Genomic DNA, 12252 nt, shown 5'->3' on the forward strand with positions numbered 1-12252 from the left:
ACTATAAATGTAACTTGTGAAGAATAAAGGCAAAAAAACTAATGTTTTATTGAAATATGTGGTAAAAACATATATATTTTGTACAAATACATGACCTTAGTTTAAATATCAAAAATGTTGCTATGAAAAATGTGAACATTTTACAAACGTTTTACCATTGCAGGCATATGAACCCTGGGAGAGTGCAGAGATGACAGCCTCGGGTGTACCGCTCATTTCCAGAACTTGCCACCATGGAAGAAAGGGATATAATAAAAAAGTTCAGACTGAATAGGTAAACTATACTGGATTTTTGTCATCAGCTGGAGCCAGATCTTCAGCCTCACAACAGAAATCCCACATCCATTGCACCAATTGTCAAACTCATGGCAGTTCTTCATTTTGTGGCCACAGGATTCTTCCAATACGCTGTGGCAATAACTGTTGGAATGTCACAACCAACTTTTAGTAACGTGCTACAAGAAGTCACATCTTTAATGATGAGACACATCAACAGCTTCATGCAGTTTCCACAGCAGAAAGATTTAGCCAATTTGAAGGGGGACTTTTACTGTTTGGGTCACCTACCACATGTGGTTGGAGAAATTGATGGCACACAAATTGGCGTAGTGCCACTACATGCCTGAGAACAAGTCTACCAGAATCACTTCCATTCAATCAACGTGCAAATTGTCTGCTTACAGGATTTGTACATCACAAGTGTCTGTGCACATTTCTCTGTCTCTGCCCATAATTCCTTTGTACTACGGAACAGGTCCATACCCCTGCAAATGTCACAGCTCGGACCTCAGTGGTCCTGGCTTCTTTCATAATGTTGTTTGGAGGGGTTCCTAGTTGAATAAGCGGACATTTTTTCACATTTGTTGGCGTTTTTTTTCTCTTCCATCTAAGATACTCCGCATATCCCAACCGACCAGAGTTGTTGGCACCGCCGAGGAATCCGACAAAGCAAGGGGAAGTCCGCTTCAATGAGGCTCATGGAAGAACGTGGCAGCCAGTGGAGTGGGTTTTCAGGCTCCTAAAGGCCAGATTTTGTTGTCTAGACAAAACTGGTGGAGCCCTCCTCTACTCATCCGATAAGGTGCGCCAAATCACCATGGCCTGCTGCATGCTGTACCACATTGCTCAGCGACGGACCACCCCTTACATCGCAGAGGATGGAGACCATGAAGAGCCACTGGGTAAGGATCCTGCAATGCCAAATGAAGATGATAGTGGTGTAGAGAAAGGAGTTAACTTACGTCATTGACAACTTCTTCTCATGAGTGTAACTATATCTTTACATGCTCTCACTTTCATAGTTACACCAACTATTGATGTGATAATGAGAGAAGTATGTGGTGGCTATTTGTTAGGAAGGGCAAGTTCAGGGATATTCAGGTCAAAGATGTTTGTTGATCAAAGTTTTGACACTTTGACTTCTGTGTTCAGTTACATTGTTTTTGTCTGATTGCTTTATGAAACTGTATCCTCCAAAAGTTGACTTTGCAATGTTTCTATTATGTTCTGTTTGATTGGTGATCTTTTTTAAAAATCTGTTTAGGTTCTTTCACCATGTCATCTTGATTTGGATATTTCAGAGTTGTTTTTGCAGGCATATGGTGCTGTTTCGTAGTACAAAGGTAATATGGGATGATCCTGGGAAATACAGACACAGACTTTGGGTGTAGAAATCTTGTACCAAGGCAACTTGCACTGTGATTGAATTGGAGATTTAAAGATTACATTGAACTTGTTCTCTGTCGTGTGTTGGCACTAAGGCAATATGTGTGTCATCATTAGATCAAACCACATGTGGTAGTGAAGCTTAAACATTTTATTATCCCTTCACATTTACAAAATCCTCATTGTGTGAAAAGTGTATCTGTCATGACCCTCAGTACGCTAGCTCGCTTATCCTCCCCCTCCTAGAGTTCACACTGGTAATCCACACGGCATAGTATACTTCTTTATGTTGCTCCCTGGTATTATAATCAATCCCTACTGGTAGTGGTAGAACTATGTATTGCCTATATTTGTATTAATCCCTGGTGCTAGTGGTAACACCATACCTTGTTATATTGTACGCATTTGTTTTGATTTATATTTTTATTTGCATACCAGACATTGGTTTTCTGTTCGCGATGCTATCGCATGTAATTACCGTGCCATAACCACGTTGTAGAGCAGACACCAATGGTTGCACGTTGACATGTTACTTTGCACGTGCGTCTGATCAGGCGCTTAGCTATATACAGTGCCCAATCCAGCCACAAGTACTTGGCGTTGTCGCTTTTCGGATTTGGCGTCCTGTTCCGTGTCGACATCCTGTTGCTAGGCAACTCCCTTGCGAAGTTCTTGGCTGCTGGTTTCTTCATCAGTGCTTCCTGCTTCCAGGGCACTGACTCTGCAGCGACGATCCAATTGGCTGGCAGTTCCACCATCAGTACGGCCAGCTTCCGATCCTTGATCCAGCTAAAGAAAACAAAAGGAGCATTAATCAACGTACATAAGGTATTTCAACACCACGTCTTACGGCTGTTCCAACGACCAACAAATTGAAGTAACTTTTATTTTGTACAGCTCTTGTGCATAAGCTACCACGAACCACTCATCTGTATATGCTGACGTATGGATTTCGTGCTCAGAGACTGTGAAAGCACATTGTTGGCAAACACGGACTTTGGTCATTTTTATGCTCAGAGACCATGAGAGCATAAGTGAGACATTAATAGCATACTAATTAGACATTATGGACATGGTGGTTGCATTCTTTGGTTTTTGGTACTACTAGAAGATATTAATGTGAAATTTAGATTGTGTATATTCTTGTTTTATACACAGGTCTTTTAACACTATTAATGAGACTACAGGTTTGTAGTGTTTCTGGTGATGGTTAACTGAACTGCCTTGAAAAAACGAACAAGGCTCTTTTATTTTATAGTTGTTCAGATCCACAATCTAGACAAAAGAAACCTTTAATATAAGGAAGTGTATTCCATTGTTTGAATGATTGCGGGAACCTCATTTGGTATGTTTCTTCCAATTTATGTCTCCTTGTGATTTATGATCCATGTGATTTATATTCCATACATATGTATAGGAGAGTTGATCATCTTCCCTTTTACTGATTATTATGTTTTACAAGAAAACAAAGAATCCTGTTAGGTGATACCTTCACTCCTTTATGTAACAGCTCCAGCTCCTGAAGATCCAGGAGGTGGTCTGCAGTGGTGTGCGGTCTTTCTTTCTTTTGTCTCCTTCCCAATTCTCCTCTTCCCTTTGGGTGTTTTCAATGGTGCTGTGTTCTGTAGAATCAGTGCTACTAGGGTCAGAGCTCAGAGGGGATCGTGTCCAACTGTCATCCAAACGGAAAGGGGTCAGTGTTCATGTGAGTGGCGCATGACAGTATGTAGCTATTGATGTGTCTCATCATTGTAGGACATATTTCTTGTATCACATCACCGAAACTTGGCTGTTACATTCCACCAGATACTGAAACACTGGATTGGAATGATTCTGTGTCTACAAAATGTTTTTTGAATCGTGCGGAGGACCTGGCGGCACCACAAGGATGGTATCGCGTATCCTCCGTGGTACAGTTCAAATGCGCACACAAACATACATGATTTTTTAGGGTCTAATGGCAGTTGGAAAGCACACACTTTTCAATCTCGATGTTCCATTAAGTTCTTAATCCCCTTTTTAGGGTGAAATTTAAACTCAAAACCTTATAAAGAGATTGGGACGCTATCTCTTCGCAGCACAGTTACATCCAGCAACCTGTATCAAGTTTTTCATGCCATTTAATTTTTTGGTCAGGCACTATTCCTAGTGATTCATCACAGGAACCACTATAAAAAACCATTTGAGGAAAGCTAGTTACTTTTTATTTGTCAACCTTGCTGCATCGATTGCAAGATATATAAATTCTGACAAGCAGGAATTAGGATTATAATATTTAAACCTACGAAATATGGCTCTCCTGAAGAAGGCATGTGAGCCAGAATGCGTGTAGAGAGATCTCGAGAGATCTTCTGAGCGTATCATTGTATTCCTGCTACATTCCATTTATCAATAGGCAATTATATTTATCTATTGAAAGTTGGGTTATATGCTATATGTTGATCCATTTAAAAATATATGTTTCAATGTTTATCTTTCTGATTAGGATGTGTATATCAATATGAAAATGATTTATAAATATTTTAGAACTCCATCTTTTGTTTATTAAGTGCAATCCATGAATTTTTATGGGTTATGACGTTTGTGGATGACTGTACTGGTTTATTTTAGAGCTGTGTATTTTATATATAATTATGGATATGTCTTGTGTGCATCTAATTTTGAATGCTGATAATAAAATAATGTTGTAGTTTTTCTAATGTTCATGTGGTCATGAGCTCTGTTAAATCATGAAAATTGTGTTTGTAGGTAAAGAGAGTGGTTGCCTGAGAATTTACTTTGCAGTTGTTGCAAAATGTAGTTCTGCCATGTTTTTCTATTGGTGTAATTGATGTGGGATTCCTTATGTGAGCCAGAAGATCTGACTCAAGCTGCTGACGAGTCAATGAAAATTTGCCTATTCAATCTTATGTTTTTTGGACATATTCCCTTCTTCCATTTTGGCAAAGTCTGGAACTGGAAATGCGAACACTGGCACCATTAGTATCATGTATGGATTGTTATGTTAGTGAAAATGTTGACTGACAATTATTGGTCAAATAGAATTTACGTAGTAGTAGATGATTTAATGGTATGTTTTTTGGGAGTCATGGTTGAGAACTTGAGAAAAACATTACCTAATTCTCTATGTTTACACAATACTTCGATTTTTGACATTGTAAAGTTATGATGGAGGGAAACAAATGTATTGATAGAGTTAAGATATAGTACATAGTCTATGAGTTTTTTTAATTTATTGAAGTAAACATAAACAAATTAAACAGGGTGAAAATGGAAAAGCAAACCAAAAAGTCAGTCATGGTAAATGAAACCGTAGTTGGAGAGCCAAAACTGTGTGAAGTCCAATTTCCAAAATACAAAAGGCCTCAGAAAGTAAAAAGTGTCCAGACATAGTCCACAGAGTGAATGCTAGTCACATACTGGACGAAATTAGATTCAGGGTTTCTTTCTGGTAGTGGCAGAGGTCTTTCCATCTTTACCTCCTGATAATCTCCCTTCCTGTGCCCGCAGCAGATTTAGATGGGCCAGATGTAGGACCAAGGGAAAGGGTAGATGGTGCTGCAAAAGCCCCGCACATATGGGTATAAATGTCCTGCAAAATCCTAGTCAGGGAGCCCATATTGGAGTTGTGAGACTCCATCTGATAATTAAGCTCCCTCTGCAATGGCTTCATCTCCCACAGCTCAGTGAGTACCTGGCCCATCATCTTTTGGAACTGACGATAGGCTCCCAAGACTTGGTCTATGGTGGTCTGGGTGAGTGTTACCCCAGTGGTTTCACTAAACTGGCCCACAGAATCCCTCCCATGACCCCTAACCCCACTACCCAGTCCCCCTAACCCAGTGTGCCCCATTTGACTGTATCCTGGGTGAGCTGAAGCTGTGGTCTCAACATTACCCAGGACTGGGGGCACACAATCGGTGTTATATTGGTAGGAACACACAAAGTTGGACCTTCGGTTAGCTGAGGTGTTACAGCTGGGGTGAGAGGTGTTGGTGGGGGCCTAGTGAGACTCACTTGAGCTGTCTGCCCAGGCTGACCAGAGATACAAGGATCATCATCTTTACCCAGATTACCGGGAGTGGTGTCCTCACTGAAGGCTTGCTCCTGGGCTCGAGTGGAGATCTCTTTAGTGGCAGATTCCTGGCCATGTGGTCTGGCAGTTGGACCTGTTGCAAAATTGAAAACATTTTATTAGTATAAGTGAGTATAATATATCCAATTCTTTTGAGACAAACAATGTAGATACATATATGTAAAAAAAGGTAGAGATTATTATGATGTTGGCTTTCAGTGGTATTGAACATATTACCCTAACTTTTATCAATTTTAAACAGTACAACGTCAATTACGAAGGTCATGAGATGTCCTGAAAGGAAGAATACCTAACATTTCCCATCCATTCAACCCAACACAGTGGAGAGGTGAAATGTGTAATTGACAATTCCAAGGTCTAGCTGACTTCAAAACTGACATTCACACAACTAAGATGTATGTTTGGCATTAGTCACCATGTGAACAGTGCAGAGTCAGTTTTTGCAGTTACCACTTATATTCAGTATAGTAATTTTCATACCTTGCAATTTTGGGTCAACTCAGTTTGATTTGTGAATGTCATGACATCAGTTTAATTGGTTGAGAAGAACAGGACAACATTCAGAAAACAGTACAAACCATTTTTAGAAGAGAACATTGAATAGGGATTGATCACCACATGACACTTTACCATATGTTGAAATTTGTTAGACACAAGAGAATGAGCAATATGACATAGCAATATTCTTTTGACAAAACAGAAACAGGGCATCATGGTAGTTGTAGTCATTTCAAAGACAATGTCCCAACACGTGCACAATGTTTAGTGGAGCATACATGTGGAAATTATTCAGTTGAAATGGGGCACACACAATATGACACACAAATGGGTAATGGGTTATTTGGTGCTGTAACACTGACAGGCACCATACAATCATGTGACATGTAATGGAGATTGACACCTGTAATCTTAGGTGCAACACAAAACATTCACACAAACAGTCCAAATTATCTGAAACTGATAATTTGAGGTTTCTATGTTATGAAACTATGTGCGGAACACATTGACAACAGCTGAGTTGAGAACAAACATGACATTGCAGTTTAGTGAGACTTTTGTAAAGTGCAATTTACCAGACTCCACTCCATTAGGTATCCCTGTCAAGCCTTCAGGATGTAGGATCTGCCAGACCTTCTCCTCCCAGAGCATGAGTTGAAAGGGAGGCCTGGGAGAACCACCACGAGTCCGCTCGGCCTCGTTGTGGCAGTTGGAGGCTAGGGAATGCACCACCCCACAGGTCATTCCATCTCTTCCTAATTTCCTCCTGTGTGCACACATTGTTAGCTACAGCATTTACTCTGTGGAGTAATATGGCCCACATTTGCCTTTTCTGAGATAGGAGTGTATTTTGGACTTGGGTTCCAAACAATTGTGGCTCTACTCTAATGATTTCATCCACTGTGACTGACAATTCTCCCTGAGTAAAACAAGGATTTTTGGGGCCTGGCATTTTGCAAAGAAATATAATTGATTAAAAAATAGTATCCATAAGATAATAAATGAAAGAAGATAAAGTGACAAGAAATGGGGAAAAGGATTAAAATAACCTCACTTAACTGGCAAAAACACTGCTAGAAAATGTTGTGGTGCTGTGGAATGTCAAAGGATCATGGTATGAAATGGAGTGTGTTTTATAGTTTGGTATGCAGGTGTTTCCATTTGGACAATGGACATCAGGTGTGTTCTACTAGCATCCATTCAATGGCCACAGTGATAGTGCATTGCTGAGCATGTATTATGACGGGCTCCCTTCATCAGGGAACTGTCGCTAGAAGACCGTCAGCACAACTGTGACATCTAAATCTGCTCGGCGAGAATCCACTGCCATGACAGCGACGGAGTACTATTAGCCAGCATTGGAGTCTGCCTCGTTGGCAGTGGTGTGCAGCGACCACAGCAGGAAACACTCTGTCAACACAGATGGCGAGCCAGCCTGCATGCATCTCAATATGGTGGGCCGTCTCAATGGGGGGACGGCGATAAAATCGTCAAGATCTAAATCAAGCTCATAGTTATTCATGTTTTCTACATGGGTTATGAAATATAGGGCCCGATTCACAAAGGTAAATGAAAGTCTAACTTTATGACTTTTGGTATTTACAAAGGGCATTTATGAGTAGTAAAGTTAGAGTTTGTCTCAGTTTAACTTAAGTTTTGGTCTTAAGTCTAACTGAGACCAAAACCTAAGTAAAATGCCAACTTTACGACTTTCAGTATTCACAAAGGGCATTTACGAGCAGTGGTCGAAGTGGGGAAAAAAAGTAAGGGAACTGTGGGTGGAGAATCAGAGGGCGGGAATAACCTGTGAACTGGGTCAGTGGATGGAGTCAGAGGTGTGGCCAGAAAGAGCAAAACATCCCAATTTATAGTATTTGTTTGGCATTTCACTGACCAGTTACAACTTAATACATTATTTAATTCAACAAATGGATGCACATGTTTATTAAAGGTTGAATATGAGTTATTGACATTAAAATGTATTCACAAAGTGGGATACGTTTTCAATCACAGAATGTCCCAAATACACTTAAGAGTGGAAGTACAACCCATTTGTCTCCAAGCCATGCAGTTTCTGTCATCAGCACGTCTCCCTTTTTCCACAAGAGCAATTCAAACATGAATGACAAAATACCACAGTTTGCAAATGTTTTCCACCTAATTATGGCTCTGCCATATTTGCCACATAATACATTATCTGCTGCATAATCTGATGGTTGTAACTAATAAATTGTTTGTAGCTCAAATGGATCACAAGTTTCTCAATAATGTCACTTGTGTTGCTGCGAAGTGGAGGGCCCCATTGCAAAGGTCGACTGGTCACCTTTCTCACTGCTGCATTTGACTGTTATACTGGCACTAATGAGGCAAAATATTTGCAGAGACTTTTAGTATGTATAAAAATGTAAAAATAATAAAGTATCAGAAAATATACCGCATTACGCTGCAGCCTTTTTGTTTGTCGCATAATTTAGTCAACACTATGGCATAATTTTGTTCTCTCTTGCTGCATATTTCTACTGGCCCCAAAGCAGGCAGCACATATTAAAAGTTCTTGTGCATGGAGCAGAGAGGCCGTGAAGTTTGCGAACTTAGTTTGGTGTGCGTGCAAATCCTGCATTGACAATCCCTGGTGACTTACACTAGTACTGCTGAAACAAGGCCAATTGAGGTACAATGGGTGAGGGGGACTGACTTCAAGGGTCCTGTGACATCAGTGACAGGGTCACTGTCACTCTGGGGGGTGTTGCTTCGTAAGCCTGCCCGCAAGACTGGAGGTGAACTTCAGCATGGATTGTGATGGACAGGCCTTCAAGTTAACCCAGACTTGCCACTGGTAGAGTCCACCTGCTGGTGCTAAGACACCATGGCTCCTACAGTGTAGCTGGGCCTTCTAAGGTCAATCATGGGGATGTGCTCCCTCAGGAGAGTGGTCTGGGGGACTGATAATGAAGGCTGAACTTGGTTCCCCAGTTCGGCTTCTCTAGCCATAGTGCCACATCCTCTCCCCCACTAAACACCATACCACCCCACTGAGAGAAACTCACACTGCCTTCAGCTACAACTCAATTGTGCTGCGCTATAAACACCTGGATGCGACTCAATTCAAATTATGCTCTAGACGAGTAATATGCTGCCTGAAAAAAAGTAATAACATCTTGGAAAAAGCAACTACTCATTGTTAGATTTGGGGGTCTCTAGTTGGCAGAGGTAGGTACCTTTGACAATTAGGGACCCTTGCGTCTAGTCAGGGTAAGGGGGTACACTCCTAAAATAACCCCTGTTCACCCCCTTGGTAGCTTGGCACGAGCAGACAGGCTTATCTTAGAGGCAGTATGTAAAGCATTTGTGAACACATACAGTAATCAAGTGACAACACTACAGATGGACACCACATAAGTATTCTTTATATAGACTTATCACAAGACCACAAACGACAAAAATCCACAATACTGTACGGCGGCATCTGCTGCGACGTCGATCCTCTTCTCCAGCTATGCGAGATGTTTCCTCACGATGCAAGCCGCGACGGGCCCTGCGACACGCTTCCCAGTGATGTGGCGGCGTCTGCTGCGACATTGATCCTCTCCCCTGGCGATGCGAGTTGCTTCCACAACGATGTGAGCCACGACAGGCCCTGCAACACGCTTCCCAGTGATGCGGCGGCGTCTGCTGCGACGTCAATCCTCTCCCCTGGCGATGCGAGTTGCTTCCACAACAATGCAAGCCGTGACAGGCCCTGCAACACTCTTACCGGTGATGCGGTGGTGTCTACTGCGACGTCGATCTTCTTCTCCGGTGATGAGACGCGACAGGCCCTGCGACACACTTTCCGAAGATGCGGTGACGTCGATCCTCTTCTCTGGCGATGAGCCGCGACAGGCCCTGCGACACGCTTCCCAGTGATGCGGCGGCATCCTCTCCCCAGGCGATGCGAGGCACTTCGGTGGACCTGCGATGACTCAACGATTCTTCTGCGATACGCTTCCCGGTGATGCAGCGGCGTCTGCTGCGACGTCGATCCTTTTCTCCGGCGATGCGAGGCGCTTCAGGTTGTGAAGCGGCAGAGGCAGTTCGGCGACAAGCTTCTTGTTCGCGAGTCGCGCTTCCAGTTCCTTGCGACACACAGTCCCTCAGAAAGCCTCGCAAAACAGCAGGCACTTCCAAAGAACTCTTGGGGAGCAGGTGGGTGAAGTCTGTTGTCCCTGAGACTTCAGCAGGAGGCAAGCTCTTTTCCAAGCCCTTGGAGATCCTTCACAAGTGGAATAAAGTGCACACAAAGTCCTTTCTCCTTTCTTTGGCAGTCAGGCAACCACTGCAGGCCAATCCCTCAAGCTTAGATATAGTCTCTCCTCAGTTTCTTCTGTTTCCGCTCCTCAGCAAAAGTTTCTTCTTGTTTCCCAAAGTGATCTAAAGTTCTTGGGTTTGGGTCCCAATATTTATACCCAGTTTCTCTTTGTTCTCTGAAAGCAGAGAGGCCTTTGCCTAGTCAAAACCATTTCTGGTCAAGACAAGACTCCTTCTTTCCTCTCAGAGTGCACGGCAGAGACATCAGACGCACCACAGGAGGTGGAGCCAGCATTGTGGAGGGAAAGCTCAGCCCTATTCAGGTCCCAGGTGCAACTCCTCCCACCACTCTACATGCAGATAGCCCTAGTCAGCCCTGTGCTGACTCACCCTGCCTCCGGGAATTCTCCAGCCCCTGGAATTCCCCAGCCCCTGTCACTCAAATTCCAGACAAGGAATACACAGCCTAGCAGAGGCAGGTTTGGATGGTTAGACAAAAAAATACCTACTTTCTAAAAGTGGTATTTTCAAACACAGAGGGGCCGATTCCGATTTCGGCCGCCTTTCCGACCGAATCGGAACGTGTCGGCCGGATTCCTTTCCGACTGAGCCATTCCGATGGGCTCGGTCGGAAAGGAATCCAACTCGGATTTCCGGATGGCTGACGACAGGCTCGGAGAGCCCGTCTGCCGTCTGGAAATCCCTCAGTACTCCCACGGCCGCCTCCTTACGACCGAGGGAGTACGATGGCTGTTTTTCACTGCCTTTTCGTGCCGGTCTTTCCGGCACGAAAAGGCAGTCGGAAACTGTCTTTGGGGGCCCCCAGTAGGGCCCCCATGGGTGCGAGGCTGCCGAATGGCAGTCTGGGGGCACCTATGGTGCCCCTCTGTGGATCCCTGCACCCGGTGGCAGGCAGCTTGGGGTGCCGGCCACAGGGTGCAGGGATGTACTGCACCCCTGTTTTTCACAATGCAAGCATGCATTCCGCTCGGAATGCATGCTTGCATTGTGAAGTATACGAGTGCGACCGAACCCTGTTCGGTCGTTTCATACTTGTAACTGACGACAGCAGGTCAGTTGGTTACGGCTCCTGACCGATGTCGGACAGCCCTGAGTCCGTCCAACATCGGAATCGGCCCCAGAATATTAAAACCAACTTCACTAAAAGATGTATTTTATCATTCTGAGTTCAGGCATACTAAACTCGAATTTCCACCATGTTCCCTGAGTCAGTTAGGATTATAAAATGTAATAATCAAACTGCCCATTCTGGCCTATGGGGAACAAGTAGCCTTGCAATAGTGAAAAACGAAACTGGCTGTAATTCACTATTAGGACATGCCACACACACCAGGGCTTGTCCTACCTTATACTTACAATGCGCCCTGCCCTTGGGCCTACCATAGGGGTGTCTGATATGAAGAAAAGGGAAGGTTTAGGGACTGGCAAGTGGGTGCACTTGCCCAGTCAGCATGGCAGTACCAGACTGCACACAGGCTCTGCAATGGCAAGCCTTAGACACACTTTAACAGGCTGCTTCTGTGGGTGGCACAACCAGTGCTGTAAGCCGACTGGCAGCATTTGGATTAACAGCCCTGGGCACTCCTGGTGCACTGTACTGGAGTCTGACAAGTAAACCAAAGCAGCTAATCATGGAATCACTAATCCATACATCAATTTACATAGGGGAGAGCATATGCACTTTA

General features: G+C 43.6%; 1 long non-coding RNA gene across 2 annotated transcripts in view; it reads right to left on the reverse strand.

Moving 5' to 3' along the window:
• Positions 1 to 100: 100 nt before the first annotated feature.
• LOC146833803 (uncharacterized) overlaps positions 101 to 12252 on the reverse strand; it is a 245177-nt gene continuing 233025 nt past the window's right edge. For both annotated transcript variants that reach the window (XR_014960271.1, XR_014960272.1), the window contains 2 exons: positions 5683 to 5834; positions 101 to 2454 (listed from right to left, as the gene is read on the reverse strand). This is a non-coding gene — a long non-coding RNA (uncharacterized LOC146833803). The remainder of the gene's footprint in view (positions 2455 to 5682; positions 5835 to 12252) is intronic.

This window comes from Triturus cristatus, chromosome 4_2 (genome assembly GCF_964204655.1).
Source record: "Triturus cristatus chromosome 4_2, aTriCri1.1, whole genome shotgun sequence".
Classification (NCBI taxonomy): domain Eukaryota; kingdom Metazoa; phylum Chordata; class Amphibia; order Caudata; family Salamandridae; genus Triturus; species Triturus cristatus.